The sequence below is a fragment of the Martes martes genome (assembly GCF_963455335.1).
Source record: "Martes martes genome assembly, chromosome: 9".
In the NCBI taxonomy this organism is placed as follows: Eukaryota; Metazoa; Chordata; class Mammalia; order Carnivora; family Mustelidae; genus Martes; species Martes martes.
The window spans coordinates 132,011,824-132,027,501 of record NC_137896.1 but is presented as its reverse complement, the minus strand read 5'-3'; the positions used below and the strand labels follow the sequence as shown (position 1 = coordinate 132,027,501).

The window sequence follows — 15,678 nt, the reverse complement described above, 5'->3', positions numbered from 1 at the left end:
TGAGGGTCCACGGTGGGAGGAGCTGGGCAGAGGGGAGGCGGGCAGAGCCTTGGGACGGAGGGCAGAGGGGAGGCGTCCTGACCCCGCCTCGCCCACCAGAGTGGAGGCTCCATGGGACAGGACCCTGTTGGTCTGCTCGCCACCTGGAACAGGTTACCTTGAAGTGTTGAGTGGAAGGGTGGGCAGACAGGCAGGTGTCTGTGTCCGTGCCTGGCCACACAGGAGTGGTCTTTGGGAGATCTGGGCCTAGAGGGTCTTTGGAAGGATCTGGAGGGATCTGGGCCCAGAGATCTTTGGCGGGGGGAGGGGGGGGATCTTCCCTAGTCAGCTGTCTTTAGGGAAGGAAATCCTACAAGAGCAAAAAGGTGGGGGCAGGGGGTAGAGGAGTCCTACCCGTAATCCCAGCCTAAGAGACCACATTCTGGTACCTGTCCTACCCCAGGAGGACAACCCTGCAGGTACATAGCCCTGTAGATGGCATTTCGTACATGAGATCATTCCTTAGGTACTGTGTGAAAACCTCTTTTTTTCATTCAGCAACACTCTGTTCTCTGTAGAATTCTCCTGGACATTCGGTGGCTCGTCTTGGGCCTGGGGGGTCTTGGGGGCTTTGCTCGTCCCCAGAGCTGTGTCAGAGGCGTCTGGGCAAAGGAGAGAGTACGCAGGCAAACCGGGCAGAGGGCATGGGATCGACAGCCCCCCCTATTTCATAGCGTGCAGGAGACTCAGACTAGATGCAGAACGAACAGGGACTGCAACCACCCCGTTGTCATTCACAGTTTTGACAGGGACCCCATTGTCGTTTGCTGGGATGAACGTGACTTCTGAGGTCAGGGTCTACCTGATGGAGGGAGGCCCCAGACCGTCCTCTTCGTAGCCCTGTGACCTTGGGCGGGGGGTTCTCTGTCTGACTGTGGTTTCCTCCCTTGTGTCCCGGATGCAGCACCTCCCTCAGAGGGTTCTGGGAGAAGATGAGACCCAGGGAGGTGTCTCCATGCCAGTGCCTTACGCGTACCCGGCGCTCAGCAAACGTCGGTTTCCTTTCTGCCCTTCTTTTGTATCTGGGGAGAGAAAGAAGAACCAGCTGCAAAACCACCAATTAGTGAAATAATTAGGAGAGTAGTTGGAGAGAAGATAAATATTTCTATTAGCCGTGACTGCTTATTAATATATAATTTTCAAAAATCCCAATGAAAATGTTATGTCGGGGATCATACAACTGGGTGCATTTGTCAAAACTCACTGAACTGTGTACCTAAAAGGGGTGAGTTTTAGTATATGTAAATTATACCTTAAAGAACTTGCCTTTACAAAAAAAGATCCATTCTTAATGCTGATAAAGCAACTGAAAATACCCAGGTCTTACATTAAGGGGAAATGTGCCCGGTCTAGATGAAGAAGAAAAAACCCCGACATTTAAATTTTTTTGACATTTAAATATTTTGCTATTGTTATTTCTTCGCTTGTTATAGAAGATAGACACGTGAATTCAACAGGTGTGTATTGAAAGCCCGCTGTGTGCCAGGCACTGTTTTCGGCTCTGAGGATACTCCTGAAACATAAAATAACAAAGCTCCTGCCTCAAGGACAGGGGTGGGAGGGGACCAATGTGATAAGCGAGCAAATTACATCACATTGGGAAGGAGCGGAGCAGGGTAATGGGGAGTGGGGGCGTTGGAGGGAGGGGCTTACACTTTGAGATAAGTCAATGGTGGCAGACCTCATTAAGAAGGTGATATTTGAGGGGTGCCTGGGTGGTGTGGTCCGTTGAGCGTCTGACTCTTGGTTTTGGCTCAGGTAATGATCTCAGGATTGTGGGATCGAGGCTGCGTCAAGTTCCACGCTCAGCGGGGACTCTGCTTGTCCCCCACCCTCTGCCCCTCACCTCACTCATGCTCTCTGTCTCTCAAATAAATAAATAAAATCTTAAAAAAAAAAAAAAAAAGAAAAGGAAGAGGTATTTGACCAAGTATGGGGATCGTCACTAGGGAGGATGGTCTAGGCAGAGCCAGTGCCAGATCCAAGGTGGGAGTGGGCCTGGCGGGCTTGGGGGTGGGGGTGTGGGGGGGGAGAGCAATTTTGGAAACAATAGCACCTAGCCTAGCAGGGTAGCCCCGGATCACACTGCCTTATAGTTTCTAGTCTCATGAATGTCAGAAAATGCGTGTCTCATTAAAGTTCACTATAATGAGACTATTTTTTACATACTGCATCATAACCTGTTTAATATAACTTATTGAAAACATTCTTCCATTTTATTAAAACCATCGTTCGTGGCCTGATTCTGCAGGCTTTGGACGTGTTTCATTCCTGGGCATGCACTGCTTAGTTCACAGACACCCTGCTGTTCAGCGCTAGGTCCTTCTAGAAGGCACCGTGGAGAGGTGGGGTGAGCTGGACGGCGTAGGCTGCACCCACCCACAGTGGGTGGTCAGTGGGAGGGGGCTGAGCAGAAGCACAGCTAAGACATGGTACTTGTATGTCCAGACCTGCTGGGCACTCGGGATTCATTCTAGTTTTTTCCACTGCTTTAGCACTTATCCGGAGAGGTGTATGGATAGGACTTGAGAATGTCACTGGCCTACTGCTGGCAGGTGAGTCTGGGCTCTGGCACCCATGTGCCCGGCCGTGCTGGACCCCCCCAGTGGGCACATCCCCTTCTGGTCCTGTGTTGTACACTTTGCTCCTCCTGGCCCACATCCAAGCCCACCTCCTGGAAGGTTCCGTTCCTCTCGGCTCACGTCATGCCGCCACCTACCTAAATGTTGTACTTGGAGGGTATCCGGCAGATTAGCAACTTCAAGGTGGAGCCAAGACCAAGTTACTCACTGTAACACACAAACGGAGGCCGGCTCGCCTCTCCCCCTTCCATTTGGCCCAAGGGCTGTGTTTGGCACTGAAATACGAAAGTGGTTATTAGGGAGTCCTGCCCTGAGGAACTGTCAGCCCAGCATCGAAGGTAAACCGATACACACAGAAGAACATCTAAGGTCCTCCTGGGCACAGCAGGCTGTCCTCTGAGAGGGGACAGGGGGACACGCAGCGTCTGAGCAGCGTGCAGAGAGGGGCTGCTGGAGAAAAACCACCTCACTTGGGGCCGAAGGCCTTCCTTGAGCCAAGCGGGCATTTCCAGGCCGTGGCCTCCCGTCGGCCTGGATGCTGGAGACCAAGATGACACCAGCTCTTTGGGGTAACTTGCTTGGTTTCAGGGCTCTTAATGGGATTTGTGACATTGTGGGATCCTGAGGGTGGATTCAGCTGCCTGCGTCCCTGGGCATTTTCCAGATCCGCTCTGCACCTGCTTTGCCCACGGCAAAGTGCAGGGAGATATAATTTCAAGTTGGGATTGTTTTGTTTTTTTTTAAAGGCTGCTTTGGAGGGAGGTGTGGGACTCACCTGTGCGAATAATCAACACTTCCAAGGTGCTCAGGGCTGGGGAAAATTGGTTGCAGCCGTGTTTTACCCCCTGTCTCCAAAGTAGGGCACTGCCTGGTACAGGGCCCAGCCGCTGGGGTGAGGCTACGGTCCGCTGGGCACCGGGGCTGGAGAAGCGTGTCCTTCAAAGTATTTTGGGTCTGGTTATATAGGTTCGGTGCTCATTGTAAAGAAGGTGAAAAAAAAAGAAAGCAGATCTAAGCCCCCGTCCTGCAATTCAGAGAAATCACAGCTAACTTGGGCCGTTTCTTCTAGTTGGTATGTATTTATATACAGGACGGTGAGTGGACACAGTGGCCATACCACAAATTCATTTCATATCCCACCTTTCCAGTGGGCATCATAGCCCATTCCCCTGGGTGGTTCACAAGCATTTATAAACTTAACTTTTTTTTTTTTTTAAGATTTATTTATTTATTTATTTGTCAGAGAGAGAGAGGAGCGAGAGTGAGCACAAGCAGACAGAGTGGCAGGCAGAGGGAGAAGCAGGCTCCCTGCCGAGCAAGGAGCCCGATGTGGGACTCGATCCCAGGACGCTGGGATCATGACCTGAGCCGAAGGCAGCTGCTTAACCAACTGAGCCACCCAGGCGTCCCAAACTTAACTTTTAATGGCAAATCACGGAAGGTTCTAGACATGGACCCGCTTCGGTTCAGCCTCTCGTTTCACGGGAGGCCAGCCTTGCCCTCCTGGGGATGTCAGGGGGGAGCGGGGTGTGGGCCCGCAGCCACCGTCGTGAACGCCGCACCCGCCCGCCTGCCCCCTCCCGCCGGGAGCACGTTCGAGTCTCCAGCACCCAGGCCTGGGCTGTCCACCTGCGCAAGTCAGCGATTCCAGAGACTGGATCTGAAGTTCGGCCCCGTGCTTCCCCCAGACCCGGTCTCCTTCTTTCTGTTTGCAAAATGTCCTTCACTGCGTGTTTCTAGAAGAACTGTGGAGGTGGGTGAAGTGTTAGTTGTGGGGGTGACTGTGATGGGGCCCTCCCCGCAGGCCTCGAGTGGTGGGGCCACGGCGACCCTGGGCAGCCCCTGACAGCTGCCTTGGGCTCGGCCCTGACTGTGTCTGCATCTTCCCCTGTCCCCGCTGCGTATGACGTCATACCTACGTCACCGTGGATAAAACCGGGGCGGGTGGGGGGGCTCCCAGAAGCTCTGCGAGGTTGAAAGGATGAGTTGAAAATGAGCTGAAACATAGAGTTAAAGGCGGGCCTTGCACTTTGGTTCAAGCGTAGATGCGTTCATTCACGAGTGTACAGGTGTGAGAAAGACCCGAGAAGCCGTGCGAGGCGGGTGCGTACCCCCCGAGTCCGCGGCTGTTCCCCATCGGTGGGACAGGACACGTCACAGCCTCTGCCCTGGAATCAGGAGTGGGCCCGGGGCCGTGTCCTCTGGGCAAAGTGTCTTGTAAGGGAAGATGGACTCCCTACCCTGGGGCCACCTGGGGGTCCAGGCAGGAACCGTCACCCCCGCAGAGGAGCTTGGCACAATTTTAACTGTGCCAGAGCCCGCGCCCCGAGGGGGCCCCTGGAGGCTGCTGGTGCTGCTCTCTTGGCCATAGTAAACTTGAAATTAAAAGAAGAATCCAGCTCTCAGGAAGTGTGCAAGCTTGCTTAGGCCTGGAGACCCCAGGCTCCCTCGCCCTGGGGCCGCCAGAAAGGTAGGTGGGCAGGTGCATGGTGGCAGAGCCCTGGGTCTCAGGCTGCCCCGCTTGTGGGCACAGCGGCCCGTGAGAACCGGCGAGGATCTGGGCAGGGGTGCTGCTGTGGGCAGGGTGTGGGTGTAGGAGTGTTTGCTCTTTGCGTCTCGAGTACACCCAGCCCCTAGGCTTTTCCCAGCCAGGCCAGCCGCGCCGGAACAAGCCTGCGGCCACCTGGCTGCCAGCCTCCCTGACTGTGACCCACCCAGGTGCCTTGCACGTGGGAGCCAGGGGCACCGACCGAAGCAGCCCACTGACTATGGTCTGTCCCTAGAGTGCCTGGGCCCCGAGGGCCTGCCTTGCCCTGTCTGGAAGGAGCTTCTTGGGAAGTCCCTGGCAAGGCTGTTCCCTGCAGTCCTCCTCTCTGCGTTTCCTCTCCCTCTCTGTATGACCAACGCATATTCATCCTTTAGGTCTCTGGATGTCACCTCCTCTAAGAAGCCTTCCCAGATACTTAGGTAGGGCTGTAGGCCTGTCCGTGCCCATGGCCGCCAGCATCCTGCACTCAGCTCCTCATGGCACATGTCACCTTGCCCTGGAATCTTCTGGCAGGGGGCCTGCTGCCATCTCTCAGAGGCATCTGTGTGCCCCAGAAGCAGGCACCACCAGGGAGGTCCATCTAACTATGAAACACCCAGTAGGCCCTTGACCGAGCAAGAAGCCACCTGTGCTCCTTAAAGATTAGAGGTGCTTTGAGCAACAGTGCAGGCCTGAGTCACTGAGCCCCAGGAGAAGTCTTGCCCAGGGACCTCAGATCCCCCTTCCCGCTCAGACCTGTGCCGGCCTCCCACCTTCTCCAGCCCAGGCTGCTAGGTCCAGAGGGTTGAGGGACAACGTGGATGCGGTGGGGTGGGCGGTGGGAGCATTCATCTGAGGCCGAACAAAGGAGACAGACGTTTACTGAGTACAGCGCGGCGAAGTGCGGGCAGGACCTCTGCCGGGAGGCAGTGGGTGGGGCCTGCTTTTAAACGGGGAAGATGAGGAGATGCGGCAGAATCGGGAATTCTCCCTTTTTGGGTAACTGGGCCTGGTTGTAAGTAGCCCACGGGTCAGTTAGGGCCTGTGGGTTTGGGGGGGGGGGTGTGCAGAGCGAGAAGGAGGGAGAGAACCTTCAGCAGACTCCACGCCCAGTGCAGAGCCCGGTGTGGGGCTCGATGTCACAGCCCTGAGACCGGGACCCGAGCTGAAATCAAGAGTCTGATGTTCAGCTGACGGGGCGGACCAGGCACCCATGGATATGTTGAGGGGCGTCACCTGAAGGGCCTGTCCAGGGGGTCGCCGCCGTGGGACCTTCTACCTTGCATTGCTTAAGCTGTTTGCCTCCAAGCGGCCTCTCTGTAAGGAACTGCATTTGTCAGGCTCCCTCTCCCCTGAAGAACTTGGGGGGCGGGGCGTGCGTTGCTGATACCTTTTGTATAAACTCCCCACCCAGGTCCCCTGTACCACTAGAAGAACCTCCCGCCTGTAGAGCTCTCTGATGGAACGTTTGAGAGTTTGGCCTGCAGAAAAGACCCCCTCTTGTGGGATCTTACAAAAAGTTGGGGGGGGTGCGCCTGGGTGGCTCAGTCAGTTAAGCCTCTGCCTTTGGCTCAGGTCCTGATCCCAGGGTCCTGGGATCGAGCCCCGTGTCGACCTCCCTGCTCCGTGGGGAGCCTGGTTCTCCCTCTCCCTCTGCCCCTCCCCGCTCTTGCTCCCCCTCCCCCTCTCCCTCTCCTTCTCTCTCTCACATAAATACATAAAATCTTAAAAAAAAAAAAAAAAAGGGCACAGAAGGAAATGGCCACATGCCAAGTCCCGCAGGAAGGGCCGTGGCCGAGCTTCCCAGCCCACGTCAGCCAGAGCAGAGGCCCTGGGCTGCACCCTGGCCCGTGTGGGAGGAGTGTCAAGTGCATGTGCCTGCCGTCACGGCCGAGTGTGGTCTACGCAGGGCTGCATGTCTTCCTGTCCCGCCCAGCCACACGACAGGTCCTTCCCCAACTGACGCGAGTCCTCGACCATTGGAACTCGGCTGCCGAGAGCCCCTCCCTGCTGGAGAGAAGCGTGAGGCGTGGGCTTGCTTGTGCAAGATGTTCTCTGTGCCCTGCAGGACCGTTGGTCCTTTATTTGGGACGGAGGGACCTGCTTCCATCAGGGAAGTCCTCACTCAGGGCAAGGTTCTGTCACCAGATGGGGGCAAGCAAAGGGGCTCTCGCCCCCTGCACAGCTGGGGGTCCAGCTTCATCATTCTGTGTGGGGGGTGCGGAGGGCTCCTGTTCCTGGAGAAGGTTCAGGGGCGTCCTTGGCCTCCGCCTGCTAGATGCCAGGAGGGACCCCAAGCCCCAGTTGTGATAACCAAAAACATCCGCAGGCACTTCCAAATGTCCCAGGGGAGCAAAATTGCCCGCAGAGGAGAACCACTAAATTGTGTGTGTATGTGCGCGTGCGTGTGTGTGTGTGACAGCATGCACACACACGCATGCACACACACTCCTTTCTGCAGGTAGCTGCGGGTGGGCAAGCTTGCTCTCCGGCCGGAGTCGGCTTCCTGTCCCTTGCCCCCGCTCGTTAAAACAAATTTCCCTTTCATACACAGACAGCCAAGCAGCTGTTGACCGCCGCCCTCAGGGTTGGGGGGGTGGCAGCGTGGAGGAGGTGGGGGCCCCGGGCTGAAAGGTCAGTCATTTCTTCAGTCAGGTCAGAAAGGTCAGAAGGCGTCTTTGTCCCCAGGAGCCCGGCAGGGCCTGGAAACCCCGCAGGCCAGGGCGGTTCTTGCGCACACGGGTCCTGGAGGGGCGGGGACAGAGGGACGAAGCCTGTCTGCTCCTGTCACATGGCACGACTAGCTTCTGCAAAGAGAAAGTGGTTAGTTTTCACTCCCCACGCTAACCCTGTGGCTCTGGGCCAGGCGGTGTGCTAGGCCCCCAGGGTAAGACCTCGTTCTTCAGGGCGCCTGGGTGGCTCCGTCGTTAAGCGTCTGCCTTCGGCTCAGGTCATGATCCCAGGGTCCTGGGATCGAGCCCCGCATCCAGGTCCTTGCTCAGCGGGAAGCCTGCTTCTCCCTCTCCCACTCCCCCTGCTTGTGTTCCCTCTCTTGAGAGAAACATCTCTCTGTCAAATAAATAAATAAAATCTAAAAAACAAAAAAACCTCAGTCCTTGTTCTGTCCCTCTGCTTGTGGGACTCCAGATGCTGGTCAGCACGTTGCAGCAAAGTGAGCTATAGAAGGGAGTGCCCGCCGGGAGTTTGGGGCGGGGTGAGGGGCGCTGAGAGCTGGGGTCCAGAGGAAGGAGTAAGTAAAGACAAGCGCGTAGCTCGTTGGTGGGCCAGAGCTTGGTACTCAGAGAAACCTCCAGGCTCTCCTTCCAACTGTGACCCGAGCTGAGCAGATGCGAATCAAAGATATAAAATTGGAGATGCGAGGCTCTGCAAAGACCCCGCTGTGAGCGGCCTCCGCTGAGCGCTGGTGCGTGCAAGGGCTTTGCAAATGTTCTTTCTTGCCATCCCCCAAAAGCCCACCAGGGCACCTGGGGCCACAGAGGCGAGAACCTGCCCTGGGTTGCCCAGCGGTGCGAGGCTAGCTGTGCTGTGATCGGTCCAGGTGATTCTTCCTGGTGGGCCCAGCTGGAAAGTGCAGTGTTCCCCGCCCCCCCCCCCGCTTTCCCCCCCTCGCAGGGCTGAATCCTGGAGGTGTCTGGGCCCAGAAATCCGCATGCTAGCCAGCAGGCCAACTCCGGGCTTGTGTCCCTGGTCCAGATGGTCGACCCTGTGGCCCCCGGGGGGAGCGGTCAGGGTCAGGAGGTGGTGGGTAAAAGGCCAGTCCTTCAGTGTAGACGCGCTCTGCACAGAAACCCCACGTCTCCCAGGCCAGGCCGGGCTGGGCTGTGATTTTCCATTTGACGCTGGGTTGATGTCACTCGTGGCTGCAGGGTGGAAAGCCGTGTGGGCAGGTCTCGGGCGACAGCCGTCTACATGGGGTGACGGCGGAAGCCAGTGTCTGCTCCGCAGAGCGGTGTTGCTAATAGGATTCGCTGAGCCTTTGGGGGTGTTTGTGGTGCCTTGGCTATTGCAGGAACTGAGGGGCTGCTCATTTGTGGGGAATGAATAATTTATTTGTGTTTTCGGATGACTTACTCCTTCATCACAGATACGGCGGCCGAGCTCAGCATGCTACGTTGGCCACTGAGTAAATGGCTTGAGCAGGAGACCTGGCCTTCATCCCCATGGCCCCGGGCGCCCGTTTCCTGGCTCTTGGTTGAAGGCTGCGTTTTGGGGGAACCAGGTCTGCCCCCCTCGGGCCGCTTTCCTTTCTGTCTGTGGGGAAATTGTGCTTTCTCTGCTGGTCTCCTGCTTCAGCCCCCAGCTGGCTTGGGGTGTCTAGAGTCCAAGCTGTGTGTGGTCACAGTCGCCCTTGAAAATGTCCCATTTGCACAAATGCCTGTGCCTGGGTTGCTCCCCGCTTTGGCCCCCCCGACACCAGCCTTCACAATGCCGTCCTTCCCGCCCAGCCCGCCCAGCCCGTCTTCCTCCAAGCCCACGCCCGAGAGTCCACCATGGCCCTGTGTTCCAGAAGCGACACGGAGCCCCGTGTCACAAGCCCTCCGTGGGCCGGCCCTGTCGTTGCCCTGCAGCCCCACCCCACGTCTCGTCTCTGAGCTGCCAGCTCCCTGGTTCGTTCATCAAGCAGGGACCAAGAGCCCCCCGTGCCCCAGGAGCCGTGTCGGGGGTTTGCTGGGAGTCGCGGAAGCAAGACCTGCTCTTCCGAGGGCCGGGGAGCCCCAGCAGAAGGGTTCTAGGCAGGCCTCACCGACCCCCAGCGCCCTGGGGACGCTGGGGACGCTGGGGACCAGGGAGGGTTGATGGCAGGGAGGCTCAGAAGTGTTGGCGTCTTTAACCTGCCACACCTGCGGGGGAGGTTGGGGCCCCCAGCGGTAAACCACCTGGGTTGGGGGGGCATGGGACCTCCAGCGCCTTCAGTGGGGGCGAGAGCCCGGCACCCGGAGCCTGGCCTGAGGGGACCGCTCTGCAGGCAGCCTGGCCCGGAGCCGCTCTGTCCACCCCCCTTCTCGCCCCTGCACCGACCCCACCTCAGGCCTCCCCTTTGCGCTGCCTTCCACTTCCAGACGTCCTGGCGCTGCCCTCCTTGCTCTTTCGTCGATCCCTGAGGGCAGAGTCGGGTCTCCGGCGTCCCTGTGGCCGGTGGGGGACACGTGGCCTACAGGCCAGCTAGTCTCAGTGGGCACAGTTCTGCCTGTGTGGCCTTGAGAACGCGGCTTCCTGTTTCTGAGCTGGGTTTCCCCATCTGTGGTTGGGGCGGTGACCCCAAGAGTGGGACGAGGTGTGGATGGGCCCACAGGTCCTGGGGTAGAGCTTTAATCGCCACCGTTAGATCCCGGGGTCAGGCGTCGGGGCTGCAGGAGCGTCCTCGGGGCTCATTGCTTCCCGGGGTCCTCGAAGCTGCTTCCGGGCGCCCAAGAGCAGGAAGGAGAACCAGCCCCAGAAGGACAGGTGACTTGCCCAGGGCCACATGGCAGTAAGTCAGAGTCCAAATCTGACGCGTTCTGGGCCTCGTGCCTGGGAAAGGGAGCTTCGTACCCTCCCCTGCCCCCCACTCCCAGCGCTCTGAGTACCTGCTGTCCCAGAGGCCTCCAGGCGGGGAATAGGTTTTCTGTCCTCTGCCACCTGGCCAGCCCCATGGTTATGAGAGGAGGGGACTTTGGGATGGCAGGCGCAGAAAGGGTGCCCCTCACCCCCCCCCCCCAGCTGGGCCTGCATCTGGAGAGCAGAGAGCCAGGCTGTCCCCATGCTGCAAGGCTTGGCCCCCGTCCCCCAGTGACACCTTCCTCGGATCCTGCTTCAAATGCCAGGCAGAGCGGCGGGGGGACCGGCCAAAGGCCACTCCCACAAGTCTGGGACCAGCCTCCTCCCTGGGAGGAGCAGCCCCCTTGACCGTGGACCGGGGCAGCCTCCGGGCGTGACCGTGCCTCAGCCCACTTCCCTGAGTCGCAGTCCGGAGCCCACGCTCCCCTCCTCTTCCTGGCTCTGGGGCTCCAGGGAAGACCCTGAGCTTGTCTGGGCCTCAGTGTCCTGGTGCATGAAGCGGTGGGGAGACTGATTTGCTGTGCCCACCCCGGGCTGTCACGGAGGCTGGCTGGCATTACCCGTGTGGACCCGTGGCTGCCGTTCACCCGACGTGGAATGCCCGCGCTCTCCTGTACCACGGGCGGTCGCAGAAAAGGGCAGTCTTGACAGCCCGTCCCAAATCTTTTCTGTCGCTCATTATTAACTCCAACCTCCAACCTCATTATTAACAAAACTTCGCAGGGCATTTAAGGGAGAGGCCTGTGGCCTGGCCCATGGGCTGCGTGGCACAGAGCCTGAGCACCAGGAGTCTGAGTGTACCCGGCAAACCCAGGTGCCTGCGTGCCCCCAACCCCGAGTTTGGGGCCCCACTTATGTTTCCCCTGCGGTCACCTCATTGTTGTGATGTTGGCAGAGGCTCGATTTTTCTTCGTCTGACCGAACAGGACACGCCTCCGACACAGCCGGAGAGGAACACCAGAGCGGCGATTCTGCGGCCTCTGGTCCAGGGCGTGGGGGCATCGGAGAGCGGGGCAGTCTTAGAACACGCGCTAAAGATCTGGGTGCTGACCTGAGAGAGCAAGACAGGAGGACTGGGGGTTGCTGATCGGGTGCCCCTGTTGCACTGGACAAACTGGAGAGAGACCCATCATCGGTCGGGGGAAAGGAAGGCAGAGGCTCTTAGATGAACGAGCACGTCTGGCTGCTGAACTCCCGGTTGGAAACATGGCCCTGGGAGTTCCACTAGCACGAGCGCCCCGAGGGCTACCCCAGCCCTTCGCTTTGCCCGTCCTCCTTCGAACTTCGAGATCTCTGAGAATCTCTGTCTTTCCCAATGATCACACACAACCCCTGGCCACCGTGGCTTGGTTCTGAGATGCTCCTTATGGCTGGTGCTCGCTGACAGATGACATCAATTATTATCTATCGTAAAGAGGGGAGACCCTTCCCTTGTGAGGCGAGGTGGCGGTCGGAGCGATTTCCTTTCTCCCCACCCATGACCAGCGTGGCGGTCCTTTATGGGTGTTCCAGTGCAGTCTCTGTGTGTTTGTTTGTTTATTTATTTTTTGCCTTTTGACCCCTTTCACCCATTTTTCCTGCCCCCCCCCCACTTCTGTCTTGTTACTGGAAAGTCAGCCCTTTGAAGGCAGACTGCTTGACAAAACCCAGGAATCCCCAGTGCCTGGCACAGAATAATTTCTTATAAATTTCAGCCTAGTAAGTGCATGGCTGGTGTTGCGGGGAGTGCAGTCTGGCCACTCGTAACACAGGGCCGTTGCTTCATGGACGTTCACATCCCTGGGAGCCTCTCCGGACAGATGTGACAGCCGTGCTCAGGTGAGGAAGGTGGGGTGCGGAGAGGCTAGCCAGCCTGGGGGAGGTCAGGGCTGAGCTGGCTTGCTGTCTTCCAACCGTTTCACAGGTGACAGGTGATGAGAAGACACCCCTGGGCTATGGCCTCAGCCAGGCTGGGGAGTGCTGGGAATCCTTCAGCCCTGCTCGGGGAAGGCCGGGGGTGGGGGGATGCAGGGATCACAGGGGGTGCTTTGCTCTCTTTGCTTGGCTTTTTGGTGAGGTTTCACTTGTGTGCATTCAAGTACACATTTTCCCAAGGGGAGACAGCGCCCAGAAGCCCCCTTATGACTTTCTAATCCTTACCCCCGCCAGGCATAGCCAGACTCGATTTCCATCACCGTGCATTTGTTTCGCCTGCATCCATTCTTCTCGTAAATGGAACCCTAGAGCATGAAGTATTGTGTGTCCGGCCGTTTTGCTCAGTGCCCTGTTTGGAGATGTGTCCGGGCGCCGCTGAGGTTCATTCTGATGCTTTGTGGTCTTCCGTCGGTACGAACACCCCACAGTTCATTCACTGGTCTGTTGCAGATGGACTTGGGCATTTCCAGCAGGGGCCGTGACACATCTTGTGTTTTGGTGGACGTGTGCCAATACGGCCGCTGCGAATCGAGCAAAAGGTTGAGCTCCTAGTGTATGCGTGTGTGCGGGCACCTTGGTAAATAACTCAACAGTTTCTCAGAGCGGTCGGAGAGAGGCTCTTTTGGTTTTGTGGCAGGATCACAAACCCCTGGTGACGGGAGCGGCTGCGGGCGCTACCACCAAACAGCAGGCACACTCATTGGAAGTCGGGGAGGCCGTCGGCCACCATGCGGTGGCCCAGGTGGCCAGGGGGCTGGTGCCAGGCCATGTGCGTGGCTGTGCCGGGCTCAGGCATTCTTCCCCTGGGTGTCCTTTCCAGCCCTGCTCCCCTCTGTGAAACTTGTGGCCTGGGTGGGGTCCCCTCTGGAGGGCGCGCAGCCCCTTGCCGTCCTTGAACCGAGCAGTGGAGGAAAATGCCTCTCGCAAGCGGCTGTTGTGTGAAACGTCTGTGCACAAGCATTCTGCGAGCGTCCTGGCTCACACCTGGGGACCGTGCTGGAATTAGTCGTTCCTAAGATCGCAGTCCCCTCAGACATAGTCATAATCCAAAACCCATCCGTCTGGACTCCAGACCCCACTCTATTTTCCTCCCTCGGGGACTTTGCTCTCTAATGAAGTTAGAGTTCAGGATATATTAAAATAATTTGTCAGCTCTTGAGCACACATCCGCCCCTGGTGTGAGCGGCGGGAGAGGCCGTTGGGTTCTCTGCGGGTCCCAGGCGTGGTGGAAAGTCTGTGTCCGGGTGTGAGGAGGCATCGGGCACGGAAGGAAGATGCTTTCTAGCTGTTTCCTCAGGACTGGCCAGCAAGGGCAGTCGGCACTGCGTCCCTCCTTGTGTGGGTCCAGGAACTGGCCCCAGAAAGGCCCCCAGAACTGTAACTCCTTAGGTGGGGCGGGGAGGGGGGCTGCCTGGGCCATTTCGGGAGCTGAACTGAGTGTTCAATGCCATGTCCCTCCCTGAGTGTGTATCCTGAGAGACCACCCCCGCTTCCTGCCGTGCACTGGGTCACGCCCTTGACTGCAGAGCAATGGCGTGAACTTGTGTCTGGGCCCACCCCGGACATGGGGTGCACATCTGAGCGTACCCAACTGGCCGCTGGCTCAGAAGTGGGGCTGTTGTCCCTGCGTCTCACACATGCGTCGGGCACACACGCAGCTTGTGTGCAGAGTACACGCTGTGTCTGGCAGGGGTTCTCCGAGGCAGGGCTGCAGCTCAGCCTGCAACATGTGCCTAGGGGACACGTTCCCGGGTTCGAGGCCACCAGGCTCTGGTGGGTAGCCCTGCGGTTTGCCTACCTGCTCCTGTGAGCCCGCTCTTTGCCCTTCTGTCCATACACCTTGACCTAGAGTCCTCCCCCCCGCCCCCAACAGCTTTGTTGAAGCATAACTCACATGCCATATAATTCACCCATTTAAAGTACGCAATGCACAAATAAAGTACACAATGCGATGGGTTTTAGTACATTTGCACATGTGTGCAACCATCCCTACAGTCAATTTTAGAATACTTCCATCACCCTGAAAAGAACCTCCCATACCCTTTGGCTGTCCTCTTCTATCTCCCCATCCCCCAGTCCTAAGAAACCATGAATTCCTGTCTCTATAGATTTCTTATCTGGACACTTTATATAATGGGATCATGTCATATTTATCCTTCTGTGTCTGATTTTTTTCACTTAGTGTAATCTTTTCAGGATTCAGCTATGTTGTAACATGTGTCAATTTCATTTCTTTTTATGGCTGAATAATATTTCACCATATGAATATACCACGTTCTGTTCTCATTCATCTGTTGATGGACATCTGGGTTGTTTCCGCCTTTTGGTTATTATGCGCAATGCTGCTGCGAACATTGTGTATGAGTCTTTGTGTGGCTCTGTGTTTTCCTAGTTCTTGGGTATATGCCCAGGAGCCAAGTTTCTGGGTTACATGGTGACTATATGTTTAATCATTTGAGGAACTGCCAGACTGTTTTCCAAAGCAGCTGCACCATTAAATTCCTAATAGCAATGTATAAGGGTTCTGATTTTTCCAAATCCTTGTCAGCGCTTGTATTGATCTGACTTTTTAATTTCTAGAAATCTTAGCAGGTGTGAAGTGGTATCTCATTGTGCTTTTGATTCGTGTCTCTCTAATAACTAATGATGTTGCGAATCTTTTCATGTGTTTTATTGGTCTTTGTATGTCTTCTTAGAGGACTATCTATTCACAACCTTTGCCCATGCTTTAATTAGTTTATAAGTCTTTCTATTGAATTGTAAGAGTTCTTTATATATACTAGATACAAATCCTTTATCAGTTACATGATTTGCAAATATTCTCACCCAATTTGTGGGTTGTCTTTTCATTTTCTTGTCTGTGTCCTCTAAAGCACAAATCTTAAATTTTGATGAATTCCAATTTATTTATCTTACCTGGTTTTTTTGGCTTTTGGTGTTGTATCTAAGAATCCTTTGCCAAATCCGAGATTATGAAGATTTAACCTTATGTTTTTTTTTCTAAGAGTTTTATAGTTTTGGTTCTTACATTAGGTTCTTTGACCCATTTTGTGTTAA

The 15,678-nt window shown here is 56.4% G+C and overlaps 1 protein-coding gene across 1 annotated transcript in view; it reads left to right on the top strand.

Moving 5' to 3' along the window:
* The window catches only part of HPCAL1 (hippocalcin like 1), a 107,988-nt gene that overhangs the window by 60,620 nt on the left and 31,690 nt on the right, over window positions 1-15,678 (top strand). The gene's annotated exons all lie outside the window — the stretch shown is intronic.